We start from the raw sequence: 10,792 nt of genomic DNA on the forward strand, positions 1-10,792 counted from the left end.
ACTACAAATGGTCCAGACCACCTAGTTTCCTGCAGAAATGAGGACTGTAACTGTCATATTTCCTTCTACTTTTGTTAAAAACATGTTTGTATATGTATAAAAAACTCTTCATTTTATTTTATTTTCCATTGTCATGTGAAATAAGATTTATTGACTTCAAATCAGCATTTAAGTATTGTTAACTTTATGTAAGAGTATTTGGGTTAGGGATTGGTGTGTTTCCAGTTGTACAGAGGATAGTTGTAATTGTGTCAGTATAATTATGATCTCATTATTGTCTTTATTTGAAGATAATATATGATCTCGGGAGATGTGTATGGGTTCAAATTGACAAGGGGTGGCCTTGTGATGACTAATACTGAGTGTCAACGTGATTGGATTGAAGGATGCAAAGTATTGATCCTGGGTGTGTCTGTGAGGATGTTGCCAAAGGAGATTAACATTTGAGTCAGTGACTGGGAAAGGCAGACCCACCCTTAAACTGGTGGTCACAATCTAATCAGCTGCCAGTGAATGTAAAGCAGGCAGAAAAACGTGAAGAGGCAAGACTGGCCTAATCTCCCAGCCTACATCTTTCTACTCTGCTGGATGCTTCCTGCCCTCAAACATTGGACTCCACATTCTTCAGTTTTGAGACTCGGACTGGCTCTCCTTCCTCCTCAAACTTTCAGATAGCCTATTGTGGGAACTTGTGATTCTGTAAGTTAATACTTAATAAATTCCCATATATATGTATACATATATATACATACATATACATGTATACATATATACACACATATGTACACATGTGTGCATATATACACGCACATATATGTGTACATATATTCATACATATATGTGTGTGTGTGTGTATATATATATATATATATATATTTCCTATTAGTTCTGTTCCTCTAGGGAACCCTGACCTATACACATGGTGTATACATATACTACATTTTGCTTATCCAGTCATCTGTTGACAAACACTTAGGTTGATTTATTGACTTTGTTATTGTGAATAATGTTGCAATAAACCTATGTGTGCAGGTGTCTTTTTGTTATAACAATTTCTTTTCCTTTGAGTGGATACCTTTGGTAGGAATGTTGGGTTGAATGGTAGTTCTATTTTTAGTTCATGAGAAATCTAGGAAGGGTTTATTAATTGTGTTATGTACAGTTTGTTTAAGCATAAATATTTTTATTGTAAACCAAAACAATATACAGTGGAGAGTAGAATTGGGTTTGAATTCTAGCTCAGTCACTAATATATGACCTTTAACAAGTTCTTGGCTTCCCTGCTTTGGTTTCCTCATTTGTAAAATGAAAGTAATTATGCTGATTTTCTAGATATGTTAGGAGAATTAAATGAGATACTGAATGAATGTGAAAGTATTCAATAAGTGTAATTATTATTACACATCATCCCTATTCACTGGTGAATGAACCATACTGGTTTTTTTTTTTTAAATTTCTGTGCTTTTGCATTTTGCTTAAATGTTTCCTGCTTTCTACCTGCTTAGAATGTTTCCTGCTTTCATCAGCCTGGTGAAATCCTGCTCACCTTGCAAGATCTGTGTAGAGTGACTTTCTCTGTTCCTTGTCTGCTTCCCATGCCCTCAAACTCTCTTATTATAGATGAAGCAAGACTTTGCCGTTTTCTGGTTCTCCATTGCCCTTTGCTCTGCTTCTGCCTGCTGATCTGCATTGCCCACCTCTGATGTCAATCCGCGCTGGTCCCCATTAGAAAGGTCACTTTCTTGTACTAAAGAGGATATACTAGCCTGGATACCTTAAGTTTTTCTGACTGTAATTCTCAAAATTCAGTCTCGGAATAAATAGTTTCCTTTTGAACTATGCAGACTGCATCATTTGCATTTTTTCCTAGCCTTTTCTGTTCCTATTGGTGACTGCAGAATTCTTAGCAACACTGAAGAGCAGGAGATGAAGCTCTCCATGTGTTGTTGTAGATGACAAATGTATTCTGCTGATGCCTTGGGACAAATGCTCCCTCCAAAATGCCACCGTCTGTAAATACACTCTCCTGTAAAACTCTGGCCATAGTACAGGGTGAAAGGTTTTATGGACAGAAAAGAATGTTGCAGATTACTCTTTTTTAGATTACTCAAAAGTCTTCTCCTCTATGGCAGCTTTCTGTAATCCAGTCTCAGTTGTTTCTGGGTCTTCCCACCTCACTTGGCTTCTACAGCTGGAGTTCAACATAATTTTTTCTTTGCCTTCTTAGGTTTTTTTTTACTGAATTCTTTTATGCCTTCTTATAGGTGGTGATAGTGACTTGTGTTTGTCACAGAGGAGGTCTAATGGTCTCAGGGAGGATTCTAACTTTGTATTTTGGGTAATGTCTTTATATTTTTCTTCTCCCAATACATTCTGTTTTTTAAATCAATTTAAATTATAAGAATAAAAGCCTGCTGTGTTTATACCATCTGACTTTCTCCATCCATCCTTCCCACTTGGGACAAAACTTAATGTGAATATTTTTTTCCAACTTCCTCGCCCCAGAAGCTGAAGTGCAGATGTGCAGTGGGTGGGTTGGGGGGGGGCAGAGGGTTAAATTGTGGGGATTAACAGTTCTTACCTTTGAAATGACTGCAGCTCTTGAGTGACTTTCTTGGGAGCTATAGGTTACAGAAAAAAGTTCTACAGAGGATGGGTTTTAGATGTTATCATTTTGTTAATTATTTCAAAATAGTGCCATTGAGAGATCATTGCATAGAAATTGTTGAGAGAAATGAATAGATGGTTCAATGGAAAGCTAGGTAGACAGCGAGGTGAATTGATAGAAAGGAGAAATTTTGGAAACAAAATAGTATATATTTCTGAGACTAATCCTCTTGCTATTTTGATGTGCTGATTGCATAATGAGGTCATTTTTATATTCCAGAAACCCAGAAGATTCAGAAAGACTCCTTGCTGCTGATGAGGCAGAGTCCAGAATGCACAGCAGTTTCTGGAACATAGCAGAAGCACAATAAATGCTTATCAAGAGGACTGATGCTCCATTTGGCCTGCTCAAGTTAGAGCCAGCTCCTCTATGCTCTGTCTTTGTCAACAGACTTTCCCAGCCATTGAGGCAAACCAGCGCAGACTGATGGATTTCACCCAAAGTTATTAATTCGTTAACAATTGGCTGTAAAAGTATGCGTATGGAAACAAATGGGGAAACTAAAAACCAGATTTGCAGTTGCAGTGTAAAAATATAATTGCCATGCGTTAGCAAAAAGAAAGGCCCCTCACAGATTGCAAATGTTATTTTAATACATAAGGAAATTGTACTGGATTTAATGAATTTCTTTTGACCATCAGCAAAATGGCATTTCAGATTTCAAGCACAAAACTTTTTTGTTGTTGTTATTGCTGCTTTTTAAAAAATTTAATCATTTGGAAAAAATGGACTTCTGATGAATTGATCAGAGATTTGTGCCACAAGGTATGTGACCTTGGGTAATTCACTTAACTCTCTGAGTCTTGATTTCTTCATTGGCAAAATGGGTGTAAAAATCTGTATTTGTCAGATGATTGGATGAGATTATGCATACAAAATACCTAACAGAGTACCCGGAACTTAACAAATAGCAGAATCTGCTGGCGCAGCTACTGCTACTGCTGGATATTGGATGGGCTTAAGCCAGCTGCATTAGTCAGGGTTCTCCAGAGAAATGGAACCAATAGAGTATACATGTATGTGTGTGTGCGTGCATGTGTTTGTGTGTGTGTGTGTAGAGTGAGGGAGAGAGACAGGGAGATTTATTTTAAAGAATTGGTTCAATTATGGAGGCTGGCAAGTGCAAAATCTGCAGGGTAGGTCAGCAGGTTGGAGAGCCACAGACAGGCCAATGTTGAAGTTTAAGTCTGAAGGCCGTCTGTATAATTCACTTTTGTTTGGGGAAGATCAGTCTTTTTGTTCTATTCAGGCCTTCAACTGATTGGACGACGCCCACCCACACATTGAAGGCAATTTGCTCTACTCAAAATCTACTGATTTAAATGCTCATCGCATCCAAGAAGATTCTCACAGAAACATGTACAGTAATGTTTTACAACATATCTAGGCACCATGACCCAGCCAAGTTGACACGTCAAATTAGCCACTGAACTCATTTTCTTTATTACACAACCCTAAATCAGATAACAATTGCCTCCTGATAAGTCACTCTGCTTCCTCCCTTCTTATTTCCTCTCAGTGTATTTATAAGAAGTAGCAACACCCCAACTTTTTTCTCTCATGCTTAAATCTTTTGATGACTTCTCATTGCACTTGGAATAAATGCCAGTTTTCTTGTTTGTTTTGTTTTTTATCAGAGCTTATAAGGCATTGTAGGGACTGGCCTGCCCTGACTTCACTTTGCCAGAACCATCTGCTGCTCTTCTCCCTCGTGTTACTCAAGGTATTAGCTGTTGTGGCAAATCAATTCTGAAATCTCCGTGACTTAATACAAGAGGTTTATTTCTTACACTGGTAGGCAGGTTCTGATGTGGCCCCCAAAGACCCTTGTCTTTTGGTATTTGTGTCCTTGTGTAACCCCTTCACCTTGAATGTGAACTGGATCAAGGACTTGCTTCTAACAAATAGAATATGTGAAACTGATGGTATGTCACTGTGACTCCCATCTTGCTAGCCTCTCTCTGGTTCTTCATGTGTGCTGTTTCTGGTGAAGCAAGCTGGAAAGGCCGATGTGGCAAGAAACTGAGGGCAGTCCCTGGCCAACCAACAGCAAGGAATTGAAGCTATAAGTCCAATAGCCCTGGAGGAACTGAATCCTGCCAATAACCACATGAGTGGGCTTCGAAGCAGATTCTTCCTGAGTCAAGAATTTAGATGAAATGAATCCAGGGGTTCAAGACCAATCTGGGCAACATAGTGAGACCCCATCTGTACAAAAAATAAAAATGTTCTGGAAGTGGTAGCACATACCTATACTCCTAGATACTTGGGAGGCTGAAGTGGGAGGGTAGCTTGAGCCCAGAAGGTCGAGGCTGCAGTAAGCCATGATTGTGCCACTGCTCTCCAGGCTGGGACACAAAGTGAGACCCTGTCTCAAAAAAGAAAAGAAAGAAAAAAAGGAAAAGAAAATCTTCAAGTTTCTGGAGAAGTTATCCCATGTAATTTTTCTTCTTGAAGGATGCACCTTATGGAGAGATCTGTGCCATATCCTCCTGTTAAATAAGACACCTTGGAGGATGCTTGGCAGAATCCTGGTTTGAGAACGTCTTTTTGGAAGCCAGAATTGTGATTTAAAGTTAAAGGAAAGAAACAGTGCTTCTCCAGCTTGAGTTCCAGGAAAGCATTTGTCTTCATCACCCTCATCCAGACTAACAGTTTGTGCTTAGGAAAGACAGATGTGTCCTGGAGGTCTTTCTACCCTCACATGACGAAGCCAGCAGTGCCTCATACCTGGCTTGTGAACAAACAGAAAATAGCAGCTTCCATTTCACAAATACATCCATTCACTCTGAGGATTTTTTTCTCTGGCTGAAGGAGCAAAATGCCCATTACAGTGTATTCTCCCTGTCCCCAGGCTTTAATATATCTTGGAGCAGCTCTCCTCAGCATTCCACATTATAAAATCAATCTCTATTTAAGTAAGAGGGGGATATTTATTTCTTAATTTTTTAATAATGCATTTTGTGATTTGTTATAGCTTCAGTGTTGTATTATTTATTTATTGTGCCTATAGGGTGCACTGCCACTTGGTAACAGAGGAGCTTCGGAAACGTGAGACCTAAGCAGAAATGAGTTCAATAATATTGCTACACTCTAGGACTTTCTCCAAAATTAACAACAGAACAAAAGTGCAAGGCAATGATAACCCATCTGACAGCATTTGGAGAGTGTTTGTGAAAGCAATGGTGATGGAGGTTTTAGAAGAATGTCAGGTAAGGGGAAGTGACAAATAGATGGGCTATTTAAAAATTCAGAACTATTTCATAAGCCTCATAAAACTGGATTTGCTATATTCTTGGGGGGAGGAGTATTTATTTCATGTTTTACTAAGGAAAAAGCTGTTCAAGGACCTGATAGAACTTAAATGTGTTTTCCCTCTCCTCTTGCAGATAATTTTAGCTAGAATCTTGATGAATGTAGCTTGGGAGCAAGATGCCTTCATTTTGATCCCAAAGCCTGCTGACAATGTGGTATAAGGAAAGAGGATCTCTTTCTCTCTCTCTCTCTCTCTCTCTCTCCCTCTCGTTTAAAAAGGAATGGTTTGGTGTTGTTCATTCTTACCAATTCTTAAACCATAAAATGTGGTTCTTATACTTAATTTTTGTCTCCCAAAGTTAAAGTAATAGGAAGTAACCACACAGTTGAAAATTTGCTGATATATATCAAATGATGTCATAAAAATTGGGGATGTTTAGATAAAAATCAGGGTTAGATTGACATGTTTAACCCCAAAGCTTTCTACACCTGGAAGACATTACTCAAGCTCTGTTACCAGTGCTATGATACTAATTAGTGCCAATACCCTCCAATAATTTTGAATTCTTTTACTCTCTCATTAATCCTAATGTGCATTTCAGGAAAATGAATTCATGCTGATGACACCATTTGACATCAAGCAATAAATAAAGGCAGTGAAGGACACTTGCCCTTGGTGGAAAGATGCCATCTTAGTCAGCCAGGCAGCCAGCCAGTCTGTCAACAGCATTTATTGAGTGTCTAATGAGAGAGGGTGCATGAGACAAAGAGGAGACACAGGCTCTGGCCTTGGGGAGCAGCCAGGGCAATGACAGAGGCAGAGAAGAGAATGGAGATGTGTCTGCCAAATACTGGAGGAGCAGCACATCAGTGAGGGCAACCTAGAGGAGAGGGCACCTTCTGTTCGCTGGGTGTCTTGCTCATGGTGGCCTATGCTGAGGGCCTTTTTTATCAGTGAGCTCATTGGATGCTCAAGCAACCCTGTGAGTGAAGCGGTGTCAACTTCTCCATTCCTTGGTTTCTCAGCTGTAAAATGAACTCCACTGAGTGACTGGGGGTTGGCAAAGCCAGTGTCTGTGGGACTCCTTCCACCCGGCTGGAGGTCAGAGGGCACTGAACACTGGCAGGGAAGAGGAAGTGAGAAGAGGGGCACTTCAGCTACACCTGTTCAAGACTCCCCCACCTTCCAGACCCATTAAGAAAATGTAAGGTTTCAAGTGAAGGGAAAAACTATGAAATTCTCATTTTAGGATTTGGCTAAGGAAATTACAAAAGAAGCACAACACATACATTTGGCTTTAGTACATGTTTAGTTCTGTCATATGTGTGTGTGTTATACTGGTGGAAGCAAATGTATAGCTGGATGCCTGTGTGAATAGTAACTTTTCAATAGCATGGCAAGGTGGAGCCTGCTGGTTTCCATCCTGTTACCCTCTAGGTGCACAGCAGAGCAACATAGGGTGCTGCCCTGATGGGCTGCAAATCTTCGTTTGTTTCTGGTGTGTTCTTGGGATGAAACCAATGAAGAGAAGGTGGAGCAAACCCACTCCCCATTTCCCTGATGAAGAGAAGGTTGTTCCTTTATTCTTTCAACCCCATTCTTGTGCCTTGTATTAGTTTATTCTTGCACTGCTATAAAGAAATACCTGAAGTGTGGTAATTTATAAAGAAAAGAAGTTTAATTGGTTCATGGTTCTGCATGCTATACAGGAAGATAGTGGCTTCTCCTTCTGCGGAAGCCTTAGGAAACTTACAATCATGGTAGAAATGAAGGAGAAATAGACGTGTCTTACATGGCCAGAGCAGGAGCAAGAGCAGGGGGAGGTGCTAAATACTTTGAAGGGGCCAAATCTTGGGATAATTCACTCTTTCCATGACAATACCAAGGAGGATGGTGTTAAACCATGAGAAATTGCCCCGGTGATCCAATCACTTCCCACCAGGCCCCACCTCCAACATTGGGAATTACAATTTGACATGAGATTTGGGCAGGGACACAGATGTAAACCGTATCATATCCCTTGGCAATAATAGCACAGAGGGATATTAACTGGCCTTCGTGAATACACAAGAGCCATTAAAACTTTAGTTGTAGCCATATGAAACTATATATAGACACTGGTTGTAATAATAGAAATGCTTCATCAATAAGCTGGTTGCTTAATTTTGACAAAAGCACATGAAGTTTGATTTTCTTCTTTCTTTTTGGTTGAAGTGACTGATTTGGAGGAGGTAGGAGTTGGGACAGAATGACTGTGTTCTGTCAGACACAATCTGCCTTGGGAAGTCAAGTCATAGCTCACATGTATCGGAAGCAGAGTCCCTCAGAAGATGTGTATAACATAACCATGTTTGCCTGCAGAACTTAAATATGAGATGTACTTATCCTTTATTTCCAAACACAGTATTTTCAAATTATTTTATTCCAAATTAGAATAGGCGTCAATTGCAGCATAATTAGGCCATTCATGCACTTAGTAAACACATATGGATCACTTCTGGTCAAATAGAACACCAGGTACTGGGATTTAGAAACCCTGTCTGGCCCTGTCCTCAAGGAACTCCATCTATGGGGAAGAACATATACAAAGTGTGTAGAACACACTCTGAAAACTGTGGATAGTAGATGTGGTATACAAGGTAACTTGGTTGTCCTGAAGAGGTTATGGTTCTTGGCAGACATGTTTACGTTACTCTAGGACGTGGCTTTAGACAGATATTATAAAACAAAGTGCTTCTTGGCTGGGAGGGCTGAATAAAGTTCCATTCTATTTACAAGTGTAAGTTCTTATCCCTTGGTAAGTAGAGAAATGGTGTTCTATAGTTGCTGCAGGTTAATGTGTAGAAATGGGATCTGAGAGGCTTGGACGTGTAGGGCTAGGAATTGCTTGAAAGCTGAATGTGTCCATTTTCTCCATTCCCACTGCAAGTTATCCTCCTGTAAGTGGAGAAACATTTCTGATCTCACAAGGGACACATAAATGGAGGACTGTCCTGACTGAATCTCTGAATGCTGGAAGTTGCCATGACTCCAGTAGGAAGGGAAGGAAAGCTATCTATCAGAATTGTGAGGGGCCAAATAGGAGGGGAATAGATGAGCATACTGTATAATACTCTCCTAAACTTTAGGGAGTGAAGTGAATGTCAATCAGCCAAATCATCGTTTGAATGGATTGGGAAAATAATCCTATGAATAAAAGCATACAATTTTAAAGTAAAAAAAATGGAATCTGAGTCAAATCAAACCAGATTAAAAAAAAAACAATAACAGAGTGTCAGTAGAAGCAATGGTAAGCAAAATGAAAGAAGAAAAGTAGCAGAGCATTCTAAGTTTGTTTTTGTTTTTCTCCTTTTCATAATGCAAAATCTGAATAATAAGAAGAAACAGAGGGACTGGTGTAATAAATCCTCATGTGTCCTCTTCATTCAGCTTCAATAATTTTATTAGCTCATGACCAAGCTCGTTTAATTCATACCACCCCATTTCCCCACCCTGCTGTACCCCCACTGGCCCAGGGATTGAGATGGTAATTTCAAATGTGAAATCAGGCATATCCAGGAAGGAGAGTAGTAACAAGGAGGAATCTGTGCCAATTGTGAGGATGTGCCATGTGGCACCAAGTGAAGAGGTGGCATATGTGTCCCCATGCTTGTTTGTCCCTTTTCCTGCTTCCATACTTTTTGTTTCTTTCCAGTGCTTGGAGTTACAGATTCTAGGAAGTTGAGTACAAGTGTTTTAGGTGTTTGCTGCTCTAATAAATAGCCATAACTGAAAAGAAGGAGGGAGAGGGAGAAAATGGTAAGGTGGAATGAGGGCAGTAGGACTGAGGAGCAAGCCGCAGAGATTAAGCTTGCAAGTGACCAACCCATCCAGCGCTTGGAAGATGGGCAGAAACTAACCTAGTCCCAACCCCCTTCCCTCTATCTTCTCTCCATACTCCAGGCAGACTGGCTCAACCACTGTAAGTTCCCCAGTAACCCACATTCTCTTGACTCCAAGTTTCTTCAAAAGCTGTCACTCAGCTTCAAATGCCACCCCTTCTTTTTATCTTGCCAGTGACTCCTCCAGTCTCAGCTCTTACACCACTTCCACCATGATGTCCCTTAGCCCCAAAGTGGCTGGGTGGAGCCTGCTTTCTAGGTCCTCTTCAGCTTCCTGTAGTCATCTGCATTGCAGCACTTCCCACGTTGTTGTGTAACTCCCTGTGTAATCACTTATCCGGCCTAACAATGAGGGACCCCCTGTTTGGGGGATTTAATAACACTAGAGCTGTGATCATTTTGTAGTTGCACCTCCAGTGTATGCTCGGTGCCCAGCATATAATAGATGCTAACTATAATTTTAACGAGTGCATAATAAAAAAACTGAAAATAGAATTTGTAGCATATGCAGCAATATACACCTAAGAATAGGGAGTTATCCAGGGCCTTCTTTGTGGGAATCAGATAAAAGAGGATGTTTTCTGAGAACAAATGCCACCCCCAAATTAGGGCACACAGTGTCTGCGCTGAATTCCAGTCCTCACTGGATTCTTTAGCTAGGTGTCCTTGTGCAATGAACAACCTGACCAACCATGTCCAGCAAACATGGAAGGATCTTTACACCAGTGGTTTTCAACCCTGGCCATGTGTTAGAAAAACCTGGGTAACTTTTTGAAAATGTTGCTGTCCAAGCCCCAATCTCAGAGATTTGGATTTAATTGATCCTGGAACGTTGGTTGTAAAGCCCCTCCTGGTATTGCAGCCTGAATTTAGAACTACAGCTTTAAATTTACTGTCATGATCATCTCACTCTAGGTTGTATTATAGATGTGTGTTTGCATCTCATAGGCATGCTGACGGGGTTCACGGTCCAGCTGAAATGCTAAT

The sequence above is a fragment of the Callithrix jacchus genome, chromosome 2, assembly GCF_049354715.1.
Source record: "Callithrix jacchus isolate 240 chromosome 2, calJac240_pri, whole genome shotgun sequence".
Taxonomy (NCBI): Eukaryota; Metazoa; Chordata; class Mammalia; order Primates; family Cebidae; genus Callithrix; species Callithrix jacchus.